Source organism: Danio rerio, chromosome 11, assembly GCF_049306965.1.
Source record: "Danio rerio strain Tuebingen ecotype United States chromosome 11, GRCz12tu, whole genome shotgun sequence".
In the NCBI taxonomy this organism is placed as follows: domain Eukaryota; kingdom Metazoa; phylum Chordata; class Actinopteri; order Cypriniformes; family Danionidae; genus Danio; species Danio rerio.
In genome coordinates, this window is record NC_133186.1 from 18,059,284 (window position 1) to 18,072,029 (window position 12,746).

At 38.9% G+C, this 12,746-nt stretch overlaps 1 protein-coding gene across 1 annotated transcript in view; it reads left to right on the plus strand.

Moving 5' to 3' along the window:
• Positions 1 to 2,179: 2,179 nt before the first annotated feature.
• The window catches only part of draxina (dorsal inhibitory axon guidance protein a), a gene marked incomplete at its 3' end in the record, with an annotated part of 74,223 nt that continues 63,656 nt past the window's right edge, over positions 2,180 to 12,746 (plus strand). Inside the window, 1 exon segment of the mRNA NM_001033727.2 lies at positions 2,180 to 2,245.

Consider the following 12,746-nt stretch of genomic DNA (forward strand, 5'->3'; position numbering starts at 1 on the left):
CGTTCCAGTAATGGCTGCAGCACGCCTACAACAATGGCATTGTTTTTAGATGGTCATGACAATTCGATTGAGTTCAAGGGCACCAAGCACCATGGAAATCCTCAGGAGAATGCAGATGATGTTACAGATGAAACTGACATGTTTCGCATTGTTCAAATGGAACCTTTACCAGTCACGTGAGCACCAAGGGCTCAAATTCAAAATGAGACTTGTCGATACCCGGTACTGTGCAAGGTGTTTGAGCTGACCATGAAAGGATGCACAGCTAAAGGGGATCCTCAACTATTGGACTACTCAAATTGTTGTGAACAGCTTTCTGTAACACAAGGATGTGTCATGTGGGGTACTCGAATGATAGTGCCACATAAGCTACAAGCCAAAGTACTCACTGCCTTACATGAAGGACATTTAGGTGTTGTTAAAATGAAAACCCTGGCCAGGAGCTATGTTTGGTGGCCAGGGCTAGATCGCCAATTTTAAGATCTTGCTAAGGCATGCTCTGGATGCCAGCAAATTCAGCGACAGCCAAAGGCACCTTGTCTTCATTACTGTTATGTAAATGTACAAACATAACAGGGTGCCACTCCTGTCAGCTAAGAACAGGGAACCGAGGCTACAGTTTGCACTGGCTCACCAAAATTAGACAAAACATTTGGAAAATGTTGCCTGCATTCTCATTCAGATATTCGGATGGTAGGGTCAGAATTTGGCGTCAACAACATGAAAGCATATATCCATCCTGCCCTGTATCAACGGTTCAGGCTGATGGTGGTGGTGTAATGGTGTGGGGAATATTTTCTTGGCACGCTTTAGGCCCATTAGTACCAATTGATCATCGTATCAATACCACAGCCTACCTGAGGGTTGTTGCTGGCCATGTCCATCACTTTATGTTCATAGACCCATCTTTTGATGGCTACTTCCAGCAGGATAACGCGCCATTTCATAAAGTGCGAATCATCTCAGACTGGATCTTGAAAATGATAATGAGTTCACTGTACTCAACTTTGGCTGTTTTGAATGGTCAAGTGTAACACACTATGTTATTAGACTGACAGGTTAACCAATCAATCATGCTTCGTTTTGTGAAATTTGTGAACGTGTCCTCAGAATAACAGCTCATCACAAAACTTAAAAGTTTACAACAATGATGCATACACAAAGAAAATCAGCAGGAAATGTAGGTAGACTTTTCTGAGATTCTTTTTTTTAATGCATTTAAACATAAACATCACGCAGACTGAGATGACATTTTGTTGTATTTATGAGTATGCACAAAAAAAAAAAAAAACTCTTACTGTTTTAAAACAATGTTTAGGTTAAAGCTTTTATGCAGTGAATATTTTATACATTTAATAATCCAGCATTTAACTAAAACTATTAAATGCTCATTGTCACAAAGTTATCCACAATATAATACACAGGTGGGCATGCAGTAAATCATGAATATCTCTGAAAGTAATATGTTTATTAATAAGCACTGTCATCAGTATAACAGTCACAGCTTTTTACCTGAATTGTTTCCTGGCAGGCTGATTAAGATTGTTGCACACCCCCAGAAATCCTTTATATTCATTTTATATCAGTGCATGACTGGGGATCTGCGAAAATGTTTCCAGAAAATGTGGGCCATATGCATCAGACGTTTAGCCAAATGTTTGTGGGCGGTGCTTGGCGTGATGTCTGAGGCTGAGACAAATTAAGTAGTGATTTTACTGGTGAAAACGTTTTATTTATTTATTTATTTTTTATTTATTTTACTAGATGGTGCCAGCAACCAGCATTCTTCAAACTACCTTCTTTTGTGTCCAACAGAAGAAACTCATAAAGGTTAAAACCACATGAGGAAGAGTAAATGATTTTACTATTTTTCATTTTTGGGTGAACTATCCCTTTAAGACCGCGCACCAAAATGTAAATAATCACGATTTCATTTTGCACCATAATATGTGTACCAATAATATTTAAATACAGGAATCTATTGACATTTTACATAAGCTATATTACATTTCAAAATAATTTTTCCTCATGTTTTCTCCACAGTTTATGAACCCTGATTTTTTTTTTCACTAAGCAGTAAACTTTGTCGATGATTATTTGTTTTATATATTTGCCATAATCTCTGACATCAGCCTTCACAGCGGCGCGCATCAGGGAGCGCGCTCGAGCTCAGAGAATCAGAGCCCAGACGTTTCTTCAGTGATCCAATTCTTCACTCGGCTCCTTCTCAGTGGATTAATAAACGGTAAGAAACTTGCTCTTACACTTATACTGCTGCATAGCAGAACATGTTACATTGTCTTTGTTTGCTCTTTTGACGAAAACATTTTAAAGCTATGTGATTGGTTTGTTTCCGTTCGTTTTGTTTGTGTGAACGGGGTTTTATCGGTTATTATAGCAAGAGGATAACTTTGCCTGTTTTAAACCCAGTCTTGCTTTTAAATAGCATTTCTCACTTGTATTATGTTCAAATGGCAAAATGACGATTGTCGTCTATAGGATGGAATGGATAACATTTTTCTTTCTTAAACTTCACCATTAAGATCATTTCACGTTTGCCAAATGCAGGATACTCCCTTTACACACTCGCCATCTCTTCTTGTTCTCCAACCGTCTTTAAATGTTGTAAGTTTTATTTAATTTAAGTAGAATTAAAATGTCCAAATGTATTTTGACAGTTTATTATTATTTTTTATTTTGTGTCAATTCCGAGTTTTAAAGCATGCAATACAGATTTCATTGAGATTCTTTCTCTTTCTCAATACATCAGTACTACACCACTGGTAGATTATATCATTAGTGAGTCTTATTTATCAATAAAAAACTAACTGTAATAACAATTTGCCCAATTATATGGCAAATTATGATAGAATTAAAAACAATGCATTTTACTGAAAATAAGTGAAAGTTGGTGTGTTGTAATAAATATATAACAATGATAAATTGTATTGTAATTGCATTTAATGTCATGTATAGCAACAAAATTATTCTCTTGGATCTCAAACTCGATTAAAAATTAAAGTAGAACTAAAAGGAAAAGTTGGTAATTGTGTGTTCTACTTGCAAAGCCAAACTTCTGAAAAAATAATGTTTTTTTTCTTTTTTTTTATGTTTTTTAGGATGATACAAATATTGTTATTGCCATGCATTGGTATCAAAACATTAAGTGTGCTATGTTGAATAAATGTCAAAGTCATCAATAGGCGTGATTGAGTGACCTTCTGTTTACTCTGGCCAAAGGGTGATTGTTACAAGAGAACAGATGTTCCAAATGTAGACTATCCCTAAAACACTTCCAATCACTACATCTATTAAGACCCCAAAGTAGGTCAATAAAGACTTTTGTGTGATTTGTTTAGCCTCGATCTCCTGCTGGCTTACTGGGGATCATTCTTTGTTGGACACTGGAGACAGCTGGCCTGTTGCTTAAACAAGTGGGACACTATCCTTCTCTCTCTCACTTCTACAGAAATCGCTTTTACTCAGCAGACACTTTTCAGTGTAGTCTAGTTTTGTGGTTTTATCATATGGCATGATTCTTCGTGTTCTATTTCTTTTGTTATACTCATGCCTTACAATATGCCTATGAAGACAACACTCCTGCTGGAGTTTGTGTGTGTGTGTGTTTGTGCTTCTGTGTTTTTGGGACAGGATGAAGGAGGTTTCCCTGCTGTGAGGATGAGGAGCATTCTGCTAGGATGCTCTGAAAGAAGATAATGGCAGTCGCATAAGGAACAATTTGTGTTGTTAGCCGTCATATTGGAAGTAGAGTCTCTGTCGTTTCCTCAGCTCTCTTGGCACCAAAAGGATGCTCCTTATGGCAGTTTTAACACTTAGCCTGTTGTTACATGCTTTATGGGATTGACACTTTAAGAGTGGCTAAAACAAAAAATATGAGTTGTGAAATTGATGAATCTTTTTCTTACGGAAAAGCCCTTAATTCTGTAGATGGGTTTTCCCCCTTTTGATGCATACTTTTATTTGATTTTTGCAATGTTTGGATTGAAATCCTAAACCATTCTCAGATTATCACATATATACAGCTGAAGTCAGAATTATTAGCCCCCTTCAAATTTTTTTCTTCTTTTTTAAATATTTCCCAAATGACTTTTAACCGAGCAAGGAAATTTTCACAGTATGTCTGATAATATTTTATCTTCTGGATCTTCTGTTCATCTTATTAACCTAGTTAAGCCTTTAAATGTCACTTTAAGCTGTATAGAAGTGTCTTGAAAATTATCTAGTAAAATATTATTTACTGTTATAAAATATAACCATTATTAGAAATGAGTTTTTAAAACTATTATGTTTAGAAATTTGCTGAATAAATCTTCTCTCCATTAAACAGAATATATATATATATATATATATATATATATATATATATATATATATATATATATATATATATATATATATATATATATATATATATATATAATATATTTTTTTATTTATAAATTTTTTTTTCTGGGTTTCTGCTTAGTAGCAAATGGAACAAATCCTTCTTTATACTCAAAACCAATATATATATATATATATATATATATATATATATATATATATATATATATATATATATATATATATATATATATATATATATATATATATATATATTTATTTATATATTATGGTAGTTAAACAAATAAAAAGAAAATAATATTTTAGTTTTTATAAGGATCTCAGTTTCAATCCATTTTTAAATATATATATATATTTTTTTTTCAGAAAGATGAGTTTCCACCTTTTCTTTAGACAGCACAGATCTGCTTGATTTGACTGTCACCTGCTATTTTAGTGGACCTAAAAGCAGGAATTATCTCACTGAAAAGGGCTTATAAAGGAATAATGTAACGGGGCTCTATTACATTTAACATTTTCTTAAAACCCAAAATTTCCTCTACCGATTAAGATCTCTCATATGCACAGCAATAAATGTAAAGTTCGTCTCTGTGTTGTCCTGTTCGAATCTGTAGGTATTGCCTGTCTGAATGCTGTTCCAGTTACTGATTCCGGAATGTCAGTGTAAATGAGTTAATATGCTCAAATGTTACCACTAAAATAGCATACTGTCATAGCAGATGTTTTTTCCACCATTCTCTTGATGGCGGTGATGGTGCGTGTTGTATCTGAAGAGCGGTGGAGGCATGTGTGTGCGATGTACTTAAGGGGGGGGGGGGGGGGGGCTGAAGAGCTGGGAGGGATGCGGTGGAGAGGGGTGCGCGATGTATTTAAGGACCGGGGGGTAACTGCATTAGTTCCGGAAGATTATTATTCATTTGCAGGCATTCAGGAGTCTCCCGAAACTTCCGGGAGATTTAGGACGTCTAGGATTACATTAACATTACTAGCCATTTTGCGAGCTAGTCTAGCGTGTGCCTGACTAGAGTAGTGTTTGGAGGCGGGCAGGTGTGGTGATATGTGAACAGGTTATTGAGCTTGGTTGTTTTGTGTCGAGGTCCAGGGTTGCTGTGGCAACGGGGGCGGAGCCAGCATGAGCAGGCTAACACAGAAGGCATCAAGATTGCTAATGAGTGCATGCTTTAATAAATTGATATTCTGAGTTCAAAAGCGATGGTCTACTGTTTAACATGACAGCGGGGAAGGCAGCATGTTGTCTGACACGTCATTAGGGATGCCATGTTGAGCGTTGTTGCACTAAAAACATTATATTTTGTACTTATTTTCTTTTATCTTTTTAGATGTTAGTCTGAATTGAATAGTTTGGTTTGTAATGCGTACCGAACCGAAAGTCTCGTACCGAACGATTTAATGCGAATATGCATATCCTTACACCCTTACCTCATACACCAGTTTGCACCCATATTGACCATTGCTTGCCTGACTACCAAATAAACCTGCAGGCGGATCCTCACCTTAGTTGTCTGTGTCACTCCACATGTTACAGAAGACTCAGCCAAACATGGATCCAGCAAGTATTGCAATCATGCATCTTCGTCAGAAAGCCCGGTCTATAGAAGAATATGTGGAGGAATTCATTGGACTGGCACATCTAACTTCCATGAGTGAGTTGTGTTTAATGATTTTCTTTTGTGGAGGACTTTCAGAGCCCCTTTATTCTACTATGCCTTTGTACAAACCCCACGGGACTTAAGAAGTTTACATCGATCTTGCACTGCAATTGAGTGGGTCCCCCTTCACGGTGGGTGAGGAGGAGGAGACCCCTAAATGTTTTTTTTGTGTGGGGCAATAAACAGGAGGACCCGCTGGTCCTTCAGCTCACAAGATGGCCGCCTTTAGTCTGCCCGATCACACGATGGCCACCTCCTGTCTACCAGTTTACAAAATGGCTGCCTCCAGTTCTCCAGCTCACAAAGTGGCCAAAACCAGCCCTCCAGCTCACATAATGGTAAGCACCAATCCGCTACCTGCTCACAAGATGGCTTCCTGTTCCAAGTCTGTTCCTGCCATAGTTCCTGTTACAGTTCCTGAAATGCCATCACCTGAGCCACCAGAATGGCCACCACCACCTTCCAGAGCTGCCACCTCCAGAGCTGTCAGATCCTCAGTCACTGCCAGAGCTGCCACCGCCACCTCCAGAGCTGCCAAATCCGCCAGAGCTGCTAGATCTTCAGTCACTGCCAGAGCTACCAGTTCCTCCAGAGCTGTCAGATCCTCAGTCACTGCCAGAGCTGCCAGATCCTCCAGAGCTTCCTGAATAACAGTCGCCTGAACTTCCTGAATGGCCACCAACTGAGCTTCCTGAATGGCCGCCGCCTGAGCTTCCCGAATGGCTGCCGCTACCTCAGTTTCACGAATGGCTGCCAGAGCCATATGATTTCCCAAAGCCGTGTGATTTTTCCCAGAGCCGTGTGACCTCCTAGAGCCTCCTGACCCACTGGGATTTACAGAACCGCCAGTGCATCTTTAACCTGAGCCTCCTGACTCACTGGGGTTTAAAGAACTGCCAGTGCTTTCTAAGCCTCCCGACCCACTGGAGTTTGATGAACGGCCAGTGTCTCTTGAACCATTGCCTCCTGAACCAAAGCCTTCCGACCCACTGTGAGTGTTTGACCCATCTTTGTCTGCTAAACCGCTCCACCTACCGCCTAAACAATACTTATGGACTACTAATCCGCCTTTATTGGACTACATTTTCATACATGCTCTTCGCTCACATACACACACATGCTTCCTCATTCTGACTGATTTCACTCGCACCACCTGAGGATTGTCAAAAACCCCTTTCTATATATATAGCACTGTAAAAATGCTTGATTTTTAACCAAGATTTGGTTTAAATCTGGATTTTATTTATTTAATAAATTTTACCTAGTGGTTGGGTTTGACATTGTTACTCAAGTTTGCGTTGTAGACATACCCAGGGATATAATTAGTCATTTTTGTAGAACAGATGGGATATCTGAGAAAGTCAGACAAAAAGGACTGCAGTATGCATTGCAGTAGTATATTTGGGTTATTCTCACGAAACCAGTAAAACAACATGGCACTTAAGATTTTAAGTATAAAACTTAGTAATTTGTTAACAAAAAAAGCATTATAATAAAGACAACGCTGTTCTCTATGAAGCACAATGTGTAATTTCAACATAATTTATTTATTTTTAATCATTTTACTGGATTTTCTACTGAAATTCTCATTACCGAAACGTATCCATGCATGTTTGAATGTGTGTTATGTTGTGATTTAAACAAATTAGTAAGGGTGTCACGATCCTCCAAATTCTCGATTCGATTACATTTTCGATTCTGAAGGCACGGTTCGATTCGATTTTCGATTATGAATAATTAATTAATTAATGACCAATTAATTATTTGTAGCCTACCGTTTAAACTACCTGACCTGCATGGTCTTTGTTTTACCCATAAACAAATCATACAGTAAATGAATAAAGGCAAGATACACACATAATTACCACATGTCAATCACTTTTTCTGCGGGACTCGTGAATAGGCAGTGATCTGTGTCGTTATAATGGCGTCGGTAAAAAAGAGGCACAACCAACAGGAACCAGCCAACAGTATCTGAGGTGTTCGCTAAAATGACTAAGTACAAGTGAGTGAAAGATTGAAGCAGTCCTCTGACTGCCTGGACCTGCTGTCTCGAGCGCATGGCTGTGAGTGCGTCTGTGTCTGTGTGGTCACGTGATGTGCATTTTCAGAGGTAGAGAGGAAGGAGGGCTGCTCAGAAATGCTACACGCCACTGTGGATGTCAAATCGTTGTCGTTCTAAAATGCCATTTAAAAACAAAGACAGTGTAAACAGGGCCTGAGTGTGTACTTTTCGCTAGCGGATTTGCAATGGGGGTGGGCGGAGGATCATGATGCTGGTGTTGTCTATCGGACGAACCGTACGTAATACGTACATAGCAGAGCTTGTAAAACTCCAAAATGCTTACACACCGGCAACTTCATTGAAAGAGGAGAGGGTTTAAGTTCTGTCGACGGTAGAGATGCGCGGTTGGCGGTTATAGCCGCGGACTCCGCGGATAAACCGCGGATCGGGCGGATGACGTTACGAAAAAATAATATTTTAATTAAATTTGGGCGGGTGGCGGGCGGTTGTACTGTTTTTATATACATAGCTGGCGCACCAACGAAAAAGCCTAGGACTGACTTCACAGAATGGGAGGAGGAATTGGATACACTAATTCTGGATGAAGTGTACAGAAGTATTCCTCTACAAACTTCCGTATAGACGGATATTCAGAGCAAAATCTACTTTCCTTTTGGGAGAAATAAGGCCAGGCATTCCCACGACTACAGCACCTTTCCAAGAGAATTCTATGCATTTCAGCAACAAGTGCTGCGAGCGAGCGCTCCTTCAGTGCAGCAGGGCGCATTATAGTGGCTATGCAGGCGCTCCCGTCTGAATCCTGACACAGATGCTATTTTATTCCTGCATTGTGCCAAGAAAAAAATCGAACTAGACCTAAGGTCAGGCATATTAAACCAATTAGCCTATGTTATTTAGGCTACACATATGTTCAATATAAACTTTTGAGTTCGGTCAGCTGATAATTTTACGTTCATATTGGTTTAGCCTATTCTATTCTAGACATGTTGGCCTCGCTTTTACGTTCCGAGGCTAAGGTTATTTTGCCAGAATTTCTTTGTCGCAACTTTAATGGCTTAGTATTTCGTTATGCTTCAAGTTTGAGGGGAATGGGGATGATCAAGTCTATGGGTTATTGGGGCACTTGTCATACATGCACTTTAGCCTGGTCAGACTATGTTCGCTCAAAGAGGGATGGCATATCTATTTTTCTAATTTAATTTCTAATTGTGGGGGTGACTGAGCCTACAAGGCTTAGGCACGATATGACGTTTTTATTAAAAAAATTTCAACTGTTTGCCAAAGCATGCGACTATAGCCTATGCCTACATTAAGATATTTATGTTAATATTTTTTTTTACTGCCTGTTGTTTCTTTTGGCATATAAAATAGGTATTGTCTGATAGAGATATCAATAAAGGTTTATCTGTGTCGCAGAACTGTGTTGTTTCCGATTTCTACAAGCTTAATAACATCCACAGCCAAAAATAAAAAATAGTCGAAAAACTGTGCCCATTAATTAGATGTGCAAGGCAAGCAGGTACGTTTTTGGGGTTGCTATGGACAACTACAAATGTAAACATTATTAGGCTATAATGTAAATGACTTATTATTCTATCTATTTACTAAAAAATAAAGTGAAATAGGCATTTAGTAGTAGGCTAAATAGCAGCATGTTGAAATGATGTGTCAATGCGTTTTCTATTAGGCTACAATAAAAAAAAAGTTGTATAGTACAGCGCGTTTAATTTAGGCTATTTATTTATTTTTGTCCCTGTGAGCCGATTGGAGACAGAGTTCACTGCTGATATTCTGAGAGCTCGGGTGCTTCTCATTTCTTATTTGTGCATCCTCGTTACCTTTCCTTGCTTTCTTTCCTCGTGTTTCCACCCCACCGGGATAACTTTACGAGGGAAGGACGCAAGGAAAAAACTGAAGAACCGAGGAATCGAATCAAGTGAAAAGACACGACCTCGTATCTTTAGCGTAACTTCAAAGCATCGTCAATTAATGACTTGCACGTTTGGATTAACTGCATGTCTACATTAAAGTCATTCTCTATTATATAATGATTAATAAAGAAACATTCATTTAATAAAAAAGGAATAAGCCATTCAAATAAAGAGCTCAGTCAGCAGATGGCGGGCGGGTGCGGTTTTAAAAATTGGTCAAAAATGTTAGTGCGGATGGATGGCGGACGGATAATGAATTTCGTCATGCGGTTGCGGATGAAATAATAGCCCATCCGCGCATCTCTAGTCGACGGGTCTCCTGCTTCTGCAGTTTAACAAGTGTCCGGTCGGTGAGGGGAAAAAGGAGCAAGGACTCAAGTGCAAAGAAACAATGGGTATTTATTAATAATAAAATAAAAATAAAAGACAAAACAAAACTACCCCGAGGGGGAAAACATTAACAAAACACACAAACTTGGCTGGGCTGACAAGAGAAAGCAAGACTGGAGCAGGAACACGGGGAGTGTAGACAACGAACTGGCAAAGGACTGAAAACATGAGGGGGATTATAAAGCAAAAAGTAAATTGACACACAGGTGAACATGACAAACTAATAATGAGTAAACAAGGAGGGTGGGACTAGACAATAGACGGGAGAGCGCATGACACAGAGAGACAATACAAGCCATGCGCTCACATAACACAGGACAAGAACATGCAGCCAATGAGAGAACTCATTAACCGCATGTTCATGACAAGACAAGCACAACACTGAAGCACACGACAAAAGCACGTGACCACAATGTAAACACAGAGCCACGTGCTTTGACAACAGACGCAAGACACGAGCACACGATGAATGAAAACACTCACCGTGAGCTCACACACACAGCGTGCATGCTTCATCCCAGCGCCGACCAAAACCGAAACCAACAAGACTGAGATGCTGGGAATGAAACACCACGCTGCAGACAGACGAAAACACAAACACGAGTACAAGAGCGCGCGCGTCTGAGGGACACAGAGCGCGCGCAGCCTCCAAGCGGCAGCGCGCACACTCTGCGTACACCCACGACGGCTCGCTCGCACACAGAGACAGAAACAGGACCAGACATGGGTAGTGTCAGAGCTCTGCCACCACCAAAACAAGACTTTACAAGACCAGAGTGACAAACAAGCACTTGTGACAAACAAGAACCCTGACAAACAAGCACTTCAACAAGCCTGTTTTTTTCCCCGCTTATATTCATGTATAATGACAATTAGAAAAAAAAGAAAAATGATGTGTCCGTGACAGATGTTCTCATCCTCCGCAACCATTTTAAAGTGCTGTTTAAACACATATAAAGAGTTTAAATAAAGTTTAATTTTGAATAAAGAAGCACATGGGCCAGTTGTTTTAAGATGACTGCTAGGAAAGAAAATCTTTTATATCTCTCCAGTTTAATGTAAAATTTTCCCCTGCCAAAATGGTTACACGACTTTTTGATTATCATTACCGAAACAGGTAGTTTTCTACATTTACATAATTGTTAATTTGCAAATTTTTATGAAAACAAACTTTTTTAATGACTTAATTTTGACTTAATTTTTCCATATTTATTCACACCCAATTCATTTGATATATTATTATATTCATTCATTTAGCAATTCATTTGCGAGTTCAAGTATGAAGTATATGGTTGTGTTTAGAGTTGTGGTTGGTATAGGCGTTAATCACTGTGATGGTTGGGTTTAGGTGTGGAGTAGGTGTAGATGTTAATAACTGATGGGTACATCGCCATCATGCCGACAACATAAAGTGACATGTGGGTCTCCATGACTTTAAATTCTGCCTCTACTACAAGTTATGCCCCCTTCATGTTATGCCCCTGTCTTGCAGTCCGCAGACAGACCCTACTCGAAAATACAGCACTAATTTAAACTGAATAAAAAATAAAAATTGCAAAAATTCCATTGTTTTCAATAGGGAAAATATATGTTAATTTACTGCAAAAATATACATTTTTACCACAATGCCCCCAAACAAAATTCAAAATAATAAAAATATTACAGTGTTTCCTCTAGGATTTTTTCCAGCTGTGGCGGCAGGCCTTTTACACAGATCTACCAACTACCTGTGGCGTTATTTCAATGACAAATGTTGTAAGCGCAGTATTACAAGTCGAGATCACATTTATGTAATAGCCTACAGCATGGGGATCTCTTTGCTTGCATGCCGATTTCCTCTGCTCGTGCACAAAACTTCTTGCACACCCCCTCAAATATTAGCCGCTTCAAGAGCATGCAGATCTTCTTGTGCGCTCTCAAATAAACTCTGCTGAAGTGCGATTTAGTGTGTTTATGTCTCCAGCATTTATTAGATTTGCAAGGAATATTTATGAATGTCTCTTATAGACCTAAAGAGCAGTATTAATGTGTCCTGAAGTAAAGTGAAACAGCTATACGTCGTTTGCTGGCCTCATGCATCATGCACCTGTCAGTCAGACAGTCAGCACATAACCTTAAGGGTTAAACAAATGATGCACAGCACAACTACAGTTACAAAAAAGAAGTTTGCGCTGTTATAATTCACTTACCTTTTAGTACGTTTTGGTGCGAGTATCAGCTGCTATTAAAAAAATAAAATGTTTTGAGTAAGAAGCTGTAATGTAGTCGTGGTGGGATGAATTTGGCGTGGCGTCTTGCCATGGAAGAATGAATGTAGTGGGAACCATGTATTATATAAATATGATTGCTAAATCATTTTAGCTA